The following is a 19,087-nucleotide window of genomic DNA, read 5'->3' on the forward strand; positions in this document are numbered from 1 at the left end:
AGCCCACAGTCACGAAACTGGGAAGTAATGGAGCTGGAATGAAGAATGAAAGGTATACCTCTTACATCCTACATCATTTCCACTACACCCTGGCTCTGTTTTCCTCCTTTGCCCGGATCGGATTAGGGGTGTTTGTACAATGGGTGGGGCCTGATACTTAGGTACAGGATTCTAGGGTGAGGGAAACATCTCAGCCTGGGTCTGGAGAAGGAGCCCAACTGGGAGAGATCGCTGAGCCCTGCCAGTGCACGTGTGAGAGCTCAGGGGTACCAGGTGACTTCTGGCAGGCCTGCAGGGTCAGGGGGCAGAGGAGGATGAAGGGCCCGAGATGGGGCCACGGGTCAGTGTGGTAACCTGCGTGTTCCTGGCCTGGGTGATAGGTGGTGAGAGGAGCCTGAGTCTAGAATATTCCCTCGGGCAGCTGCCCTCATAATTATGGGGTGACCAAAAGAAGGGACCAGTGTCCTTGGCCTGCCTGAGCATTTTCTAAAGGAAGTGCTGTTTCATTTTCCTGCAGAGGGGTTTGCAGCATTACAGGGCTTGATTGCCTGTATTATAAAAATAACACCTGCTCATTATTTCAAGAAATAATGGAAATATAGAAAGGTAAAAAAATTTTAAATCAACCATTATATGAAATAACTATTGTTGACACTTTGATATAGATATATAATACTTTGAACATATTTTTCTAAGGTATTTAGCTTTAGTCAGTTTTAAAAAATACATAGCTACATTCAGCCTCGATCTCCAATCTTATTCTAGGTCTTCTTTTTCTGTGCCTCGGACTTCATGGTCATACGGATTATTCAGTTTTGATTTCTCCTTTTCTCAGTTAATAGGAAAACAGAAAAAAATTTTGTTTGCATACAACTTGTAACCATCATTTAAATTATCTATATAATATTCCTTTTATGGATGCAGTTTATTTAACTATTTTCTATTCTTTTTTTGACATCTGTTTTGGGAACACACACACACTCACACACCTATTTGGCGGGGGGGGGGGGGGGGGGTTGTTAGAGAAGCAGAAGCAACTCCCATCAACTATGGAAAGCTCCATTGAATAGGTCTCGTTGAGTCACCATTCTTTCCAGATCACTTTCTAATTCATCAGTGTCACTGTCTGAAGGCTCTAGAAGATGTACCTGGAGTTTCAATACCACTCTGATAGAAACTAATAATGTTGAAATACCAATGGTTTCAGAAAATGCCTTATGTGAGAGCTTTTGGGATATAATCGCACACACTTTGTATTGCCTAGGTCAACAGATAGTTGATAGATAAATAATAAGAAGAAAACCCTGCTAACTAAGTGATGATTATTTGACATACTGTTCCCAAGTAGATGGTAGTGTTTTTTTCTTGTCACTTTCAGCTTCAAGAGAGCCAAACCCAAGAACTTATCCTTGGCCAGCTGCCAACTCCAGGAGATATGAGGGGATCCTTCTGCATCCCAGCAGAGGAACATTGAGACAGCCTCTTTCCACCTCTTCAGTATTACTCATGCTCCTTGAGTCACCATGAGCAGGCAGATCTATGCCTTGAGGTGTCAGAACAGGAGCTTTGGAGTGGCTTGGCCATCCTGCCGGGGGCGGGGGGGGGGGGGGGCGCAGAGAGGGGCAGAAAACTAACTGTTGGTCTGCAAGAGTGATGGCTGCTGCCAAGGCCACACCAGGCCAGGAGATTACAGTAGCGGGAGTCTTGTTAGTTTTGGTGGGAGCAGGAGCTTCTCCATCAGGATAGCTGTGGGTCTGGGCCAAGGCAGCAGCCTGGGAGCTATGGGGGTGGGTGTTTTGGGGTGGGCAGCCTCAGTAGGGTGAGCTTTGGCCTTGGTGGTGGTCTTGGGGGGGCTGGGGTTTGTATGTCCAGCAGTCTGCCTTGGGGGCATCTAAGAAGTTGTAATGAATCAAAGCTTTCTGGAGCCACTGGATGTGAGGATCAACCCTGAGGTCCAGGAGGTGAAGCAGCTGGAGCGACAGCAGATCAAGGAACTCAATGACAATTACACTTTCTTCACTGACAAGGTGAGTCTTCTTCCAGGTCTTTCTTCCAGGATGGAAATAGGCTAGTGGTTACCATATTGGATAGTACAGGTCTAGATTATCTGAGGTCAACTAGCCCAGTCCCTGTCTTTTAAAATTGGCCCTGGTGGAAGGTACCCACTCTATTCTTCCTGTTCTCCAAGCCTCCCTAGGATTTTGGATCTGACCCTCAGCTACCTGTCACCACTGCGTCAAACTATGGCCTTATGTTCTCACCCTTGAATAAAGGCAATCTATTCTGCATGTATAGTAAATCAAAACAGGCTGGCAGGTTCATTCTCAAAGAAGTCAAAATGGCCAATAGGTATCTTGTAAGTGGACACATTGACTTTGGCAAATGGTTTCTTCCCCATAAGTTGCCACGTGATTCTGGGTCTTGGAGTTTCTCTCCAGCAGCCCAGCATTTCCACTCTCAAAGCCAATGAGTGGAGACCACAAAAACCAGATGTTGTCTAGTTGATGGGCTCTGGAAAAAGAGCATGGGGCCAATGCAAATGATTTGACCAGGTGATTTTTAAATTCTGTTGGCCAGGTTGAGAGTGGTGAACTATATTCATAGCCTGGAGGAGTCCTGACCTTCAGATCTCATCCAGTCTTAGCGCCAAAAGGAGGCCAGACTTCTTATACTAGCTACACCAAACAGCAATCTTGGATTGAGGTTTACTCTGAGTAGCCCTGGGGAAGATGAGGCGTGCAGGAAGGTTGCATCTTGAGTTTGTGCCAATGGGACGCTCAGGATTGTCTGGGAGGAATGCTGTAGTTCTGCCCAACCCCACCCTTCTCAGGGTGCTCTTTCTTAGGGAGGGGCAAATATGGGTCAGCACTATTGCATAGACTTGGAGCTGGGAAAAAAAATAAGGAGAAGCCAGTAAGAAGTAAAGTAGAATTGGTGAATGTGCCCAGAGCTCTGGATTTAGGGCCGTCTTACCACTATAGATGGTGTACTAAGGAGCTATGTTCTTGGGGTGCCTGGGTGGGCTCAGGGGTTTAGGCATCTGCCTTTGGCTCAGGTCATGATCCCCGAATCCTGGATTGAGCCCTACGTTGGGCTCCCTGCTCAGCAGGGAGCTTGCTTCTCCCTCTCCCTCTACCCCTCCTCCCACTCGTGCTTGCTCTCTCTCTCAAATAGATAAATAAAATCTTTTAAAAAAGGAGGTATTTTCTTTCCTGATGACTGTAGTTGATAACACTGTATTGTGTAATTGAAATGTGCTAAGAGAGTAGAACTTAAGTCTCTATCTCTCTGTTTCTCTCTCACACATACACATACACACACACACACACACAATAACTATGTGATGTGATGGATGTGTTCATTAACTCAACTGTGGGAGCCTTTTCACAATGTATACATAAATCATTATGTTGTACACTATCAATATATTACCATTTATTATATCTCAATTATACCTCTATAAGACTGAAAAAAATGTGGGAAATTGTATGGGGCTCCTGCTTGATTAAAGCTCTAGCTTGGGAGGGGCGGAGCAAGATGGCAGAGGAGTAGGAGACCTAAATTTCATCTGGTCTCAGGAATTCAGCTGGATAGGGATCAAACCATCCTGAACACCTACAAACTCAACAGGAGATCGAAGAAAAGAATAGCAACAACTCTCTGAACAGAAAAGCGACCACTTTCTGGAAGGTAGGACATGCGGAGAAGTGAATCGGAGGCGATCTTTGGGAGGATAGACGGCGGGGGAGGGGGACTCCGTTGGCCGCTTCTGGCAAGTGATAGAGCTGCGGAGCACAAAATCGGAACTTTAAGAAGTTGGCTCCACTGAGGGACGTCACTCCAGTTGCTAAGCGGGGGCTGGAACCCTCGTGGGACAGTGTGGTCTCAGGAGCCTCGGGGTCACAGAAAGACCGGGGGTGCCTGAGTGCGGCAGAGCTCCCAGGGATCAGAGTGGGGAAGCCGGCTGCAGAGACGGAGCCGGGGCACGGGCTCTCAGCTCGGGGTTGCCATAAACTGTGATCCGCGGCACAGTCAGGCCACTGCTCCTCCAGCAGGGACCCAACAAGCGGCAGATCCGGGGAGACTCTCCTTCCTCCCCCGGGAGGAGCAGCGCAGAGCGCACCACAGGGATCTGGTGGGTTTGGAGACTCCACACGGGGTCGGGTGCCAGAGATAGAAATGCGCGGTCACAGGCCGGGTGAGCACGGAGTGCGGCCAGAGACCGGGGAGACAGAAGTGACTGACGGCTTTTCTCTGGGGGCGCACTGAGGAGTGGGGCCTCGAGTTCTCGGCTCCTCCAGGGCGGAGATTGGGAGGCCGCCATTTTCCCTCTCTGCCTCCAAAGCTGTACGGAAAGCTTGCAGGGAACAAAAGCTCCGGAGAGCAAACCCGAGCAGATTACTTAGCCCGGATGGGCAAGGGCGGGGCAATTCCGCCTCCGGCAAAGACATTTGGGAACCACGGCAACAGGCCCCTCCCCCAGAAGATCAGCGAGAACAGCCAGCCAAGACCAAGTTTACCGATCAATGAGAATGGCAGAACTCCAGCGCTAGCGGAACAATGCACATAGAATCCATGGCTTTTTTACCATGATTCTTTAGTCTTTCAAAGTTAATTTTTTTAACTTTTTTTTTTGAATTTTTCTTTTTCCCTTTTTCAACCAACATCTTATCAATCCCTTTTTTAAAAAACATTTTTATTTTTCATTTTTAGAGTCATATTCTATCCCTTCATAGTAGTTACCCTTATTTTTGGCATATATATATAAGTTGTTCTCTCTTTAAAATTTTGAGATAGTTTCTTCTAACAGATCAAAATATACCCTAAATCTCTAGTGTATGGTTTTGTTCTACTCTCCTGCCTGATCATATTCTCTCCCTTTTTTTCTTTTTTTTTTAATCCTCTTCTTTCTTTTTTCAACCAACTTCTTATCAATTCCTTTTATAAAATTTTTCATAATTTTCATCTTTACAGTCATATTCCATCCCTTCATCATATCAACCCTCATTTTTGTACATATAGAAGTTTTTCTTTCTTTAAAATTTTGGGAGGCACTTTCTTCTAACAGACCAAAATACACCCAAAATCTAGTGTGTGGCACTGATCTATGCACCAGCCTGATCATATTTGATCATATTCTGTTTCTTTTTTGTTTTGTTCTGTTTTTTTTGTTTTTATCTTTTTCTTTTTCTTTTTCTTTTTTCTTTTTTTCTTTTTTCTTTCTTTCCTTTTCTTTTCCCCTGGCTTCAGGTCTTTTCTAATTTGTTTAGAGTATATTTTCTGGGGACGTTGTTACCCTGTTAGCATTTTGTTCTCTCATTAATCTATTCTCCTCTGGACAAAATGACAAGATGGAAAAAATCACCTCAACAAAAAGAACAAGAGGTAGTACCGACTGCCAGGGACCAACTCAATATGGACATTAGTATGATGTCGGATCTAGAGTTCAGAATCATCACTTTAAAGATACAAGCTGGGCTTGAAAAAAGCATGGAAGTTATTAGAGAAACCCTTTCTGGAGAAATAAAAGAACTAAAATCTAACCAAGTCGAAATCAAAAAGACTATTAATGAGGTGCAATAAAAAATGGGGGCACTAACTGCTAGGATAAATGAGGCAGAAGAGAGAATCAGTGATATAGAAGACCAAATGATGGAAAATAAAGAAGCTGAGAAAAAGAGAGATAAACAACTACTGGATTATGAGGGCAGAATTTGAGAGATAAGCGATACCATAAGGCAAAACAACATTAGAATAATTGGGATCCCAGAAGAAGAAGAAAGAGAGAGAGGGGCAGAAGGTATATTGGAGCAAATTATAGCAGAGAACTTCCTTAATTTGGGGAAGGAAACAGGCATCAAAATCCAGGAAGCACAGAGAACCCCTCTCAAAATCAATAAAAATAGGTCAACACCCCGACATCTAACAGTAAAACTTACGAGTCTCAGAGACAAAGAGAAAATCCTGAAAGCAGCTCGGGAGAAGAGATATGTAACCTACAATGGTAGAAACATTAAATTGGCAACAGACCTATTTCTGGCCTGCCAGGTCTCCACAGAGACCTGGCAGGCCAGAAAGGACTGGCATATATTCAGAGCACTAAATGAGAAAAATATGCAGCCAAGAATACTATATCCAGCTAGGCTGTCACTGAAAATAGAAGGAGAGATCAAAAGCTTCCAGGACAAACAAAAACTAAAGGAATTTGCAAACACGAAACCCTACAAGCCCTACAAGAAATATTGAATGGGGTCCTCTAAGCAAAGAGAGAGCTTAAGTGCAACATAGACCAGAAAGGAACACAGACAATATACAGTAACAGTCACCTTACAGGCAATACAATGGCACTAAATTCATATCTTTCAATAGTTACCCTGAATGTAAATGGGCTAAATGCCCCAATCAAAAGACACAGGCCATCAGATTGGATAAAAAAACAAGACCCATTGATATGCTGTCTGCAAGAGACTCATTTTAGACCCAAAGACACCCCCAGATTGAAAGTGAGGGGGTGGAAAACCATTTACCATGCTAATTGACACCAAAAGAAAGCTGGGGTGGCAATCCTTATATCAGACAAATTAGATTTTAAATCAGAGACTGTAATAAGAGATGAGGAAGGACACTATATCCTACTTAAAGGGTCTATCCAACAAGAAGATCTAACAATTGTAAATATCTATGCCCCTAACATGGGAGCAGCCAATTATATAAGGCAATTAATAACAAAAGCAAAGAAACACATTGACAACAATACAATAATAGTGGGGGACTTTAACACCCCCCTCACTGAAATGGACAGATCATCTAAGCAAAAGATCAACAAGGAAATAAAGACTTTAAATGACACACTGGACCAAATGGACTTCACAGACATATTCAGAACATTCCATCCCAAAGCAACAGAATACACATTCTTCTCTAGTGCCCACGGAACATTCTCCAGAATCGATCACATCCTAGGTCATAAATCAGGTCTCAATTGGTACCAAAAGATTGGGATCATTCCCTGCCTATTTTCAGACCACAGTGCTTTGAACCTAGAACTCAATCACAAGAGGAAAGTCAGAAAGAACTCAAATATATGGAGGCTAAAGAGCATCCTACTAAAGAGTGAATGGGTCAATCAGGAAATTAAAGAAGAATTTAAAAAATTCATGGAAACCAATGAAAATGAAAACACAACTGTTCAAAATCTTTGGGATGCAACAAAGGCAGTCCTAAGAGGAAAGTATATAGCAATACAAGCCTTTCTCAAGAAACAAGAAAGGTCTCAAGTACACAACCTAACCCTACACCTAAAGGAGCTGGAGAAAGAACAGCAAATAAAGCCTAAACCCAGCAGAAGAAGAGAAATAATAAAGATCAGAGCAGAAATCAATGAAATAGAAACCAAAAGAACAGTAGAACAGATCAATGAAACTAGGAGCTGGTTCTTCTTTTTTTTTCTTTAAGATTTTATTTATTTATTTATTTGACAGAGAGAGACACAGCGAGAGAGGGAACACAGCAGGGGGAGTGGGAGAGGGAGAAGCAGGCTTCCTGCAGAGCAGGAAGCCCGATGCAGGGCTCGATCCCAGCACCCTGGGATCCAGACCTGAGCTGAAGGCAGACACTTAATGACTGAGCCACCCAGGTGCCCCTAGGAGCTGGTTCTTTGAAAGAATTAACAAGATTGATAAACCCCTGGCCAGACTTATCAAAAAGAAAAGAGAAATGACCCAAATCAACAAAATCATGAATGAAAGAGGAGAGATCACAACCAACACCAAAGAAATACAAACAATTATAAGAACATATCATGAGCAACCCTATGCCAGCAAATTAGATAACCTGGAAGAAATGGATGCATTCCTAGAGATGTATCAACTACCAAAACTGAACCAGAAAGAAATAGAAAACCTGAACAGACCTATAACCACTAAGGAAATTGAAGCAGTCATCAAAAATCTCCCAAAAAACAAAAGCCCAGGGCAGATGGCTTCCCAGGGGAATTGTACCAAACATTTAAAGAAGAATTAATACCTATTCTTCTGAAACTGTTCCAAAAAATAGAAATGGAAGGAAAACTTCCAAACTCGTTTTATGAGGCCACCATTACCTTGATCCCCAAACCAGACAAAGACCCCATCCAAAAGGAGAATTACAGACCAATATCCTTGATGAACATGGATGCAAAAATTCTCACCAAAATACTAGCCAATAAGATCCAACAGTGCATTAAAAGGATTATTCACCACGACCAAGTGGGATTTATCCCTGGGCTGCAAGTTTGGGTCAACATCCGCAAATCAATCAACATGATACAATACATTAACAAAAGAAAGAACAAGAATCATATGATCCTCTCAATAGATGTAGAAAAAGCATTTGACAAAGTACAGCATCCTTTCTTGATCAAAACTCTTCAGAGTGTAGGGATAGAGGGTACATACCTCAATATCATAAAAGCCATCTATGAAAAACCTACAGCGAATATCATTCTCAATGGGGAAAAACTGAGAGCTTTCCCCCTAAGGTCAAGAATATGGCACGGAGGTCCACTATCACCACTGCTATTCAACATAGTATTAGAAGTCCTAGCCACAGCAATCAGACAACAAAAAGAAATAAAAGGCATCCGAATCGGCAAAGAAGAAGTCAAACTCTCACTCTTTGCAGATGATATGATACTCTATGTGGAAAACCCAAAAGACTCCACCCCAAAACTGCTAGAACTCATACAGGAATTCAGTAAAGTGGCAGGATATAAAATCAATGCACAGAAATCAGTGGCATTCCTATACACCAACAACAAGACAGAAGAAAGAGAAATTAAGGAGTCGATCCCATTTACAATTGCACCCAAAACCATAAGATACCTAGGAATAAATCTAACCAAAGAGGCAAAGTTTCTGTACTCAGAAAACTATAAAATACTCATGAAAGAAATTGAGAAAGACACAAAGAAATGGAAAAACTTTCCATGCTCATGGATTGGAAGAACAAATATTGTGAAGATGTCAATGCTACCTAGAGCAATCTACACATTCAATGCAATCCCCATCAAAATAACATCCACTTTTTTCAAAGACATGGAACAAATAATCCTAAAATTTGTATGGAACCAGAAAAGACCCGAATAGCCAGAAGAATGTTGAAAAAGAAAAGCAAAGCTGACAGCATCACAATTTTGGACTTCCAGCTCTATTACAAAGCTGTCATCATCAAGACAGTATGGTACTGGCACAAAAACAGACACATCAATCAATGGAACAGAATAGACAGCCCAGAAATGGACCCTCAACTCTATGGTCAACTCATCTTTGACAAAGCAGGAAAAATGTCCAAAGGAAAAAAGACAGTCTCTTCAACAAATGGTGTTGGGAAAATTGGACAGCCACATGCAGAAGAATGAAACTGGACCATTTCCTTACACCACACACAAAAATAGACTCAAAATGGTTGAAAGACCTAAATGTGAGACAGGAGTCCATCAAAATCCTAAAGGAGAACACAGGCAGCAACCTCTTCGACCTCAGCTGCAGCAGCTTCTTCCTAGAAACATCGCCAAAGGCAAGGGAAGCAAGGGCAAAAATGAACTATTGGGACTTCATCAAGATAAAAAGCTTTTGCACAGCAGAAGAAACAGTTCACAAAACCAAAAGACAACCGACAGAATGGGAGAAGATATTTGCAAATGACGTATCAGATAAAGGGCTAGTATCCAAAATCTATAAAGAACTTATCAAAAAAAAAAGAACTTATCAAACTCAACACCCAAGGAACAAATAATCCAATCAAGAAATGGGCAGAAGACATGAACAGACATTTCTCCAAAGAAGACATCCAAATGGCCAACAGACACATGAAAAAGTGCTCAACATCGCTTGGCATCAGGGAAATCCAAATCAAAACCTCAATGAGATACCACCTCACACCAGTCAGAATGGCTAAAATTAACAAGTCAGGAAACGACAGATGTTGGTGAGGATGCGGAGAAAGGCGAACCCTCCTACACTGTTGGTGGGCATGCAAGTTGGTGCAGCCACTCTGGAAAACAGTATGGAGTTTCCTCAAAAAGTTGAAAATAGAGCCACCATACGATCCAGCAATTGTACTACTGGGTATTTACCCCAAGACACAAATGTAGGGATCCGAAGGGGTACGTGCACCCCGATGTTTATAGCAGCAATGTCCACAATAGCCAAACTGTGGAAAGAGCCAAGATGTCCATTGACAGATGAATGGATAAAGAAGAGGTGGTATATATATACAATGGAATATTATGCAGCCATCAAAAGGAATGAGATCTTGCCATTTGCAATGACGTGGATGGAACTGGAGGGTGTTATACTGAGCGAAATAAGTCAATCAGAGAAAGACATGTATCATATGACCTCACTGATATGAGGAATTCTTAATCTCAGGAAACAAACTGAGGGTTGCTGGAGTGGGGGATGGGGTGTGAGAGATGGGGTGGCTGGGTGATAGACACTGGGGAGGGTATGTGCTATGGTGAGCGCTGTGAATTGTGCAAGACTGTTGAATCACAGATCTGTACCTCTGAAACAAATAATGCAATGTATGTTAAGAAAAAAAAAAAAGAAGAAGAAGATAGCAGGAGGGGAAGAATGAAGGGGGGGAAATCGGAGCCGGAGACGAACCATGAGAGACGATGGACTCTGAAAAACAAACTGAGGGTTCTAGAGGGGAGGGGGTGGGAGGATGGGTTAGCCTGGTGGTGGGTATTAAAGAGGGCACGTTCTGCATGGAGCACTGGGTGTTATGCACAAATAATGAATCATGGAACACTACATCTAAAACTAATGATGTAATGTATGGTGATTAACATAACAATAAAAAGATTTAAAAAAGAATTAACTTGTACCTCCCCTGGAGGGAAAAAATTTACAAAAAAAAAAAAAAAAAAGCTCCAGCTTGGGAAAAAAATTAAACTAAACTATTCTCTTCCTTCATGGCCTGACAAGGGTTGCTGGGCTAAAAGTTGGGAAGAGGAGTTGAGGGATGAGTAGGGGAGGAGGTTCACTGTAGGAGGACAGTGTCTCATGAGCTTTACCAAAAAGGTGCTCAACACATTCAAGGTACTGATTGTTAATTAATTCTTCTCTTTTGCTACTTACTGTCATTGTCACTTGCAATGTCATGAAAACAGAGAAGTAGGGAAAAGGGAATATTTTTGTCCACATCAGGTAACTGGCTATTTGGTAAAAGAATATTCCCGAGAGTGAGTTTTTTGCTGGCTCATTGATATGTCTCTTTCTGACCTCTTCCCAAATGATGCAGGCCAATAATTCTCAAACTTTGATGCAAATAATAATCAAGGAGGGAACTTGGTAAACATTCAAAGGCCCAGACCCTATCCTACATTAGGAAACCTGGACCTCTGTATAAACATGCTTAAAATCTCTTCAAATAATAGGGCTAACTAACCTCTATCCATAGCATGTTGGGAATTAATACTAAACTGGAGTCACTTGTCATTCTCTCCAGGCTCAAGCCCACTGTGGCTGTCCCCTGGGCCTGAGCCCTTGGACTTACTAGTTCCAGGTGTGGTTCCTGGAGCAGCAGAACCAGGTGCTGGAAACAAGGTGGGAGCTGCTGCAGCTGGGTGTCAGATCCCGCACCACTAGCCTGGAGCCCAACTTTGAGGGCTATGTCGGCAACCTCAGGAGGCAGATGGACAAGTTCACAGCAGAGAAGATGAGGCAGGCAGCAGAGCTGAAGATCACCCAGGATGCCATGGGGGAATATGAGAAGAAGTGAGTGGCGGGGGAAGGTGGGACAGTTGGTGTTGGGCCAAAATATGTGTGGCTCCCAAGTCTGGTGTGAGAGTAGTGCTAGGGCATAGAATTGGCCTCTCCAGGAACTTGTGGGGTCTTTTTCTGTTTGTTTTCTTCTTGTGAATCTGCTTGTGGATGTACGTTCAGAGTGTAGGACAGCAGAGAAAAGGGAATGTCTTGAGTCGTAACAATCTCCTTATCCACAAACTGCCACCAGATACAAAGTGGAGGTCAAGAGTAGGACAAAGGCTGAGAGTGACTTTGTGGTGCTGAAGAAGCGGGGAGGCAGCTGGCTTTGTCCCCCAGGGCTCAGTTCTGGTGCTCTCTCCAGGCTGCTCTGCACTGGGCTCAGTTTCCTCCACTGTGAAGCATCCCCAGCCACAGCTAACTGCCAAGTTAGCACTGGGTTGTGGGCAAGACTGTGAGAAGTGGTACGAATGAAGGCTATTCTGATTTCTGTCTCAAAAGTCCTGTTTTCAACTTCTTGAAGATATCAAATCCACCTGGTATTGTCCCCACTCTGTTAGTCTCCCCCAGTGCCTGCCATATCGATGTCACTCTCCCCCTGGCATCTTGAGGTCACTGGGCCCACTGCCTCCTTTCTTTCAGGATGTGGACAGTGCCTACTTGGTCAGGGTGGACCTCGATGCCCAAGTGGACACTCTGCAGCAGGAAACTGAGTTCCTCCAGGTCTTCTCTGCTGCTGTAAATTTGGGGTCTAAGCTCCCTGGGAGTCCCTGGGATGGTTGGAGAACTGAGAAAGAGAGAAGTTTCCCCGGGCTGCCCCCAAGCTTCTGCATGGGTGCTGGTGAGGTGGCTCTGGGAACCCCTAAATGTGGGTGCTGAGCATTTCTAGAAGACTGATCCCTGTTCTGCTGTGCAGGAGCTGGCCCAGGTGCAGCAGCCAGTCAATGACACCAACATGGTACTTTCCATGGACAACAACTGGCATCTGGACAGCATCCTCTTTGAGGTCAAGGCCCAGTATGAGGAGATTGCCCAGAGTAGCAAAGCTGAGGCTGAGGCCCTACCAGACTAAGGTGCCCACCTGGAGAACCGTCTTGTGCTGGGGTTGTGCTCAGGGAGCATATAGGATCCCCACTCCTGCCAATAGAGATTGATCTGCTCCTTTGGCTTATGGTTGGTAGGGCCATCTGACCTCATATGTCCTGTCCTGGAGATTAGTGGGGAAGGAACCTGTGAAAGTCTCTGGCTCAGCCACCACTGGAAGTGGGTCTTGCCATTCCTATGTTGGGGGAGTTGACCCAACTCTGCAGACCCAGATGCATTTAGAGACACCACAGTAACTTACAGCCCTGCACAGCCAGCTCTTCAATCCATGCATCATGGTAGCCAGTGTCTCACCCAGGCTGGCTTCTTTCTACCAGCACCTGTTCCCACTGCCTTCCCTCCCGCACATCTGTGGGAGCACATCTTCAGGGAGCCTGATCTTCCCAGTACCCACCTGAGTGGAATATGGTTGAAGGCAGTTCCTTAACAGGAATAATGATTCCAGGTCCACACATGAAATAGTTGCTGCCTTCTTCCTACTGTGGGTTGCCTGTTGGCTATCTCTCCTGTCAGGGTCTAGCTGGGAAGGATAGACCAAAGGTGTATTCCTGCCCAAGATTTGGTTCTGTGATCTTTGGTAGTTGCATACCTAGGCTGGGTAGGAATGTTTTCTTTTCTCAGCCAGACCCTGCTTTCCCAGCAGATAGGAATGTGTCTCCTCTATGGGTTGGTTTCAGCCACAATGACTAGACTGTGCAGAGCACATGAGTCCTGGTTAAGTGAAGCTTAGAGGTCTGGGGTGAGTTGTTTGGCTCTCTCTGTGCTGCTTTTCGCTCCTGCCTTTTCCTGGTTCTAGTGCCAGGAGCTCCAGGCCACTGCATGAAGAAAGGGTGATGACCTCAAAGTGATTAAGATGGAGGTCAGTGAGCTTCCAGAGACTTTAAGCGGAAATCACCAATCTCAAGAAGCAGGTACGGCACCAACTTGGCAGTGGAAGCTTTTGAGGGGGCGGAGTTAAGAAAGATTATTTTATTTCTTTATTTTTCTATATTTGCACATCTTCCGTAATAAATTATGAAGGTGGGCAAAAGAGAAGCACAGCAAGGGGGTTGGTATATGGTCTTCCGTGCCCCACTTACTGTCTGCTGATGGCTTTTGTCAGAGCACTGCCCCCTGCAAGGCACCATCCTGGAGGCAGAGCAGAAGGGTGAGGTGAGCCTCCAAGACGTCCAGGATAAGCTGGCTGAGGTGGAGGCCACCCTGCAGCAGGCCAAGGAGGACATGGCCTGGCTGCTGTGTGACTACTGGGAACTGCTGGGAGCCGAGCTGGTCTTGGATATAGAGATCACCACTTACCACAAGCTTCTGGAGGGTGAGGAGAACAGGTAGGTGACCCAGGGGGCAGAGAATGTGTGAGTGTCCATCAGTAGTGACCCTGTGTCAACCTTCCCATCTGTATCATGGACAGTTAATTAACTCACTTATTCCTGAAACATCACCTGAGCTTTGTCAGTGGTGGGGAAGGAGGTGTCTGGTCAGGGCCTTTGTCCAGAGTACACATGAGTAGTGCAGGTCCTGGCCCATATGCTGGAGTCCCTAACTCCTCCAAACTTTCCCTCTGAACCTCTGGACCAAAGGACAAAGTGGGGAGATCTCCCTGTCATTGAGAAAGACAGAGGAAAAAGAGTTTTCCTTAGCTTTGTTCAGTCTAGGTATGGCTGGCCTGAGCTGTAGCTGGGGAAAGGGTAGAGAAGGACTCTTGGGAGGAGGGGGATGAGGAGAGAGTATTAGTTGTGGGAGTCCAGGAATAATGGCAATGAGCCCACCGAGAGTCAAAATTGTGGGCAGGGGAAACTGAGGACAGCTGCCCTTGTGACTCCAGGTGGGAACTGATGCAGTTCAGGAACCCAAGTATTTTCCAGAGTGAGACTAAATTACACATTTTATGGATCACACCTAGGGCATCCTTCCTCTGGAAATTGTTCTCCTCTGAGCCCCTGTCAGAGGATTTACTGATTATTCTGATTGTTTTCATGCCAACAGGCTGTCTGGAGAAGTCACTGACAGTGTGAGCTACTGTGAGTAATGAGGAGTTCTCCTTTGCTGGTGAGTCAGGAGTCACCCCGACCTTTCCTGAGATAAGGAGGGAGGAGCTCTCAGCTAGGAGGCTGGGGACCTGCAGCCATGGCCTCACTCTGTGGGCACTGGCTGTGTAGTCTTGCACTGGTTGCTTCTTATCTCATGGGCCACAAGACCAGGAGGGGATTTAGTAGAGGAGGTCAAATTTTCCTTTGCATCAAGGATCTCATGCTTGTCTCCAGGTGGAGGAAGCAGAGATCCTGCTGTTAGGAACCCCTGAGTCTGGTGTGGAGAGAAGGCCCAGAAGGATGGGTGGGACGGGAGCACTGGTTTTGGTGGCCATTGTTCCTTTATGGAACACTTCAGGAAGAAGCCCCTCAACGCTGTGTGTGAGATGGGTGTTCAGGGATGTAGAAGCTGTATAGGGATGCCCAGAGCTATCCTGAAACCTTCCTCTCTGTCTCCCGCGGCCATGGTGTCAAGCAGTCTCCGCTCCTGATGTGGTTGCATCTGGCTTCAGCTTATGGGGCAGAGTCTCCGCAAGGGGAGGCAATATCTTCAGAGGATCTGGTGTAGCATCTGGGGCTGTGCCCAGGGGTTCAGGGTCTGCAGGGGGCAGTGGGAGCTCCGGAGTGTCCAGACCTCAAGTTGGGAATTCTGGAGACACAGGTTTTGGTGTGGAAAATGAGTCCAGTTCAATGATTAACCAGGGCTCCAGTTGAGGGCACAAAACCTGAAGATTTCCCTCCCAGAGGCAAAATAAAATCTGGCCCTGATCTCATGGTGTCCATCAACCTGAGTATTTCACAGTGTACATACCTGCTCTGGCTGTACTCCACCTTTTAATTTTTTTCATTTTTTTGCAATTTGGAGGCAGGCTTCTGGGTCAAAACAAATTCTTTTTTTCCCATACATCCAAAGGTGGGGGGCCCATAGTAAACTCCTTACATGCAGTCTCAATGGGTCTATGGGGCTATCAGTCTCCTTCTTGCCTATCTTACCTGGCATCTCCATAGTGCTCTTAGTACACACTGTCCCCTTCTGTGGTACAGAAATCTCTTCTTCCATCTCAGTCCTGAAGTACAGGCATACACATACCCCCTCTTCTACTATCACTACCAATTCTCAGTTATCCACCTTAATGGGTGTCAGTCATTATACTGATAATCTGCAACCTAGGTTTAACAAGGATTTGCTTTGATTTGATGATTTTCTAAAGCCCCATCTGACCCATTCTGGGACATCAGGACACTCTGCCTCCTATAGATTCACAGACCGTGGGTACTTACCAAAGGGAGGAGTTGAGAGGAAGATCTATGGGGACCTGGAGGGTGGGGGAGTGCCAGCCCAGACCCACCCCTTTCCCTGAGAAAGCCTGTGTGCATTATCACCTGGAGATAAATGTGACAGCAGCTGAGTTCATGTGTTTCCTCTTTCCCAGGGATGGGTATAAAAATATAACAGAAGCAAGTATGTCTTAGGACCATACTCCAGGTAGAGTCCAGTTTAAAATACATACCCAGTGTGACCTGCTAAGCTAGAAGGGTGTGCAAGCCCTGGGTCCTACTATCTAAGGAGAAGATCTTGTAATCTATTTTTCCTTTTGAAGAGCTGCCTCCTTCTACCTTCCTATTCCTTGTCCACCACCCCCGCCCCCACCATACTTTCCAATAAACTTCATTAAAAACTCATTCATTTGGGAACTTTCAAAAATATGCACTACTTAATGGGCCCTGAGTGTTGCATGCTCATTCTCTCTTCTCCCCACGCCCACTTACCTGTGCTGACCAAAGGGCATGTTATTTCTACTTCCCTTTGGAGGGTGGACAAAAATGACCCTTCTTTCCCCTCCTTATTGAAGAAGCTTCCGTTTTTAAGATAATTAACTTCAGGTCCTCCAGCCTTGCTTGGCAGCCAAGCTGGTGTCATTACTACCTAATTAAGGGATAATAGTCTTGTTATCATTCTCATTACAAGAATTATTATCAGGTAATGGCCAGCAGGTGTAAAGTGAGAAGCAGCAGCCTGGGGGCTCGGGTCACAAGGGCAACTCTACTGTTTTGTCTCCTGCTTTCCTCAGAAAGTAGTTCCCAGTGGAGCACCCCATGGAGTCCAGCCGTGTGAGATTGGGAGTATGGTCTCATTAGTTCCCTGTCATGACCACTATTGGGAGTGCTGAAAGGAGGGACCATGGCCAGCCAGGGAGAGGATGGGCATAGCTTCTCATCTGAGCAAGCCCTGGGTTTCTAGAGAGGCGTTCATTCATTTGACAATCATTTACTGAGCACCTACTATGTGCTAGATTCTGTCCTTGACACTAATACAAAAATGGCCAAGACCTATGTCTACAAGGCAAGAGAATGTGCAGAGGACAGGATATAAGTGCTGTCTAGGGGAAGCACCTACTGGGGCAAGGGGCCGGACTAGCAGGATGGGGGAAAATTTCCTTGATGAAGAGCCCTCAAACTGAACCCTAAAACCTAAATGTTGAGGAGGAGTTAGCCAGGGGAAAGGGTTAGAAGTTCTATCTCCTGGTGATGGGAGCAGTGCTTGACACACAGTACGTCATCAATAAATACTTGTTGAAGGACTGAAAAAGAGCTTGACAAGAGCTTGGCTCTTCAGGCTCTTTCCCAGAAGTGCAGTCTGGTGCAGCTGAGAGAGTGGCATGGCAGGAGAGGTTGATGAGGACCTCTGGGTAGAGTGACTAATTTGTTTTGTTTTCCCAGGACATTCCTGCTTTTTAAAACTGAGCATCCCATGTTCTGAGAACACACTTGGTCCCAGGAAACTGGGTCCTGCTGCTTTGTTACCTCAAGCGATTTGGACTCCATCCCAACGTGTTTAACAATAAAGTGATGCAAGGGCAGGAGTGTTTATCTAGCAAACAGAGTGTGCCTGAGCCTGCCAGTTGTCCTCCAATATCTTTTCTCCTCTTCTCCTACAGAAATAGAAATTACAGATGAGCACACGGCCACCCACCTATGGGCAACATTTTCAAGCCTCCTTTGCAAATAACTGTGGCTGAAACAAAATTCTGGACAATGGAATGTGAGTTGAAATCATATCATGCTCCCGACTGTGCCCTTAAAAGGCGGAGCCCCCGAGAGCAGGTTCAGTCTCTGAAGAAAAAAATGGTGAGGAAGTTTAAGAAACTCTATAAACTCAGGCCCTACCCCAAACTTTTTGAATAAGAATTGCAGGGTTGAGTTGTTTTAAAAAGATTTCAGGCAGTAGTAGTTAAGAGCATGGGCTCTGCAGCGGGCTCCCTGACTTCCATTCCCAGTTTCCCGCTGTGTGGTCTTGTCCATGTAACTTAACTTCTCTGCGTCTCAGTTTCTGTAAAAAGTGTCTGTTGATCTTGCAACATTTATCCAGCACTTAATATGTGCCAGGTACTGTTCTGAGCACATTAACATGAAAAGAATATTTATTCAGCTTTTGTTGGGTTTTTTTTTTTAAAGATTTTTATTTATTTATTTGACAGAGAGATAGACAGAAGAGCACAAGCAGAGGGAGTGGCAGAGGGAGAGGGAGAAGCAGGCTCTGCACTGAGCAGGGAACCCGATGCGGGACTCGATCCCAGGACCCTGAGATCATGACCTGAGCCGAAGACAGACGCTTAACCATTGAGCCACCCAGGCACCCCCTTCATGATATAATTTCTTAAATATTTCCCCTGAATACATTTAGAATCACCCCAGTGTTATAATTTTTGCTTCAACAATTAAACATCATTTAGAAAATTCAGGAGGAGAGGGAAAGTCTATTATATTTACCCATATTTTTTATTACCATGTTCTTTCCTTCTTCCCAATGTTTCAAGATTTCTTCTTTTATCATGTCCTTTCTGTCTAGAGAACTTCTCACCATTCTTTTAAGGTAGGTGTGCTGGCAACAAATCCTTCGAATAGTTTTCATTCATCTAAGAGTGTTAGGGTTTCCCCTTCATTGCTGAAGGATTTTTTGCTGGGTATAGGAAACCACGTTGACAGTCTTTTGCTTTCAAACAGTTGAAAAATACTGTGCCAGTCCCTTCTAACTTCCATGGTTTCTAATGAGGCTTTGGCTGCCCTTTGAAATCCTCTCCTTTATAGGTAGGGTATTGTTTCTCTTTTGCTGTTTTCACAATTTTAATTCATTCTTAGTTTTCAGAATTCTGACTGGGCTATATCTTGGTGTGGATTTTTGGGGGCTTATTCTGTTTGGATTTG

General features: G+C 44.8%; 1 pseudogene; it reads left to right on the forward strand.

The window, feature by feature from the left end:
- The first annotated feature begins 328 nt into the window (after window positions 1-328).
- On the forward strand, window positions 329-14,183 carry LOC110577407 (annotated as a pseudogene).
- Window positions 14,184-19,087: the final 4,904 nt, after the last annotated feature.

This window comes from Neomonachus schauinslandi, chromosome 5 (assembly GCF_002201575.2).
Source record: "Neomonachus schauinslandi chromosome 5, ASM220157v2, whole genome shotgun sequence".
Lineage (NCBI taxonomy): Eukaryota > Metazoa > Chordata > Mammalia > Carnivora > Phocidae > Neomonachus > Neomonachus schauinslandi.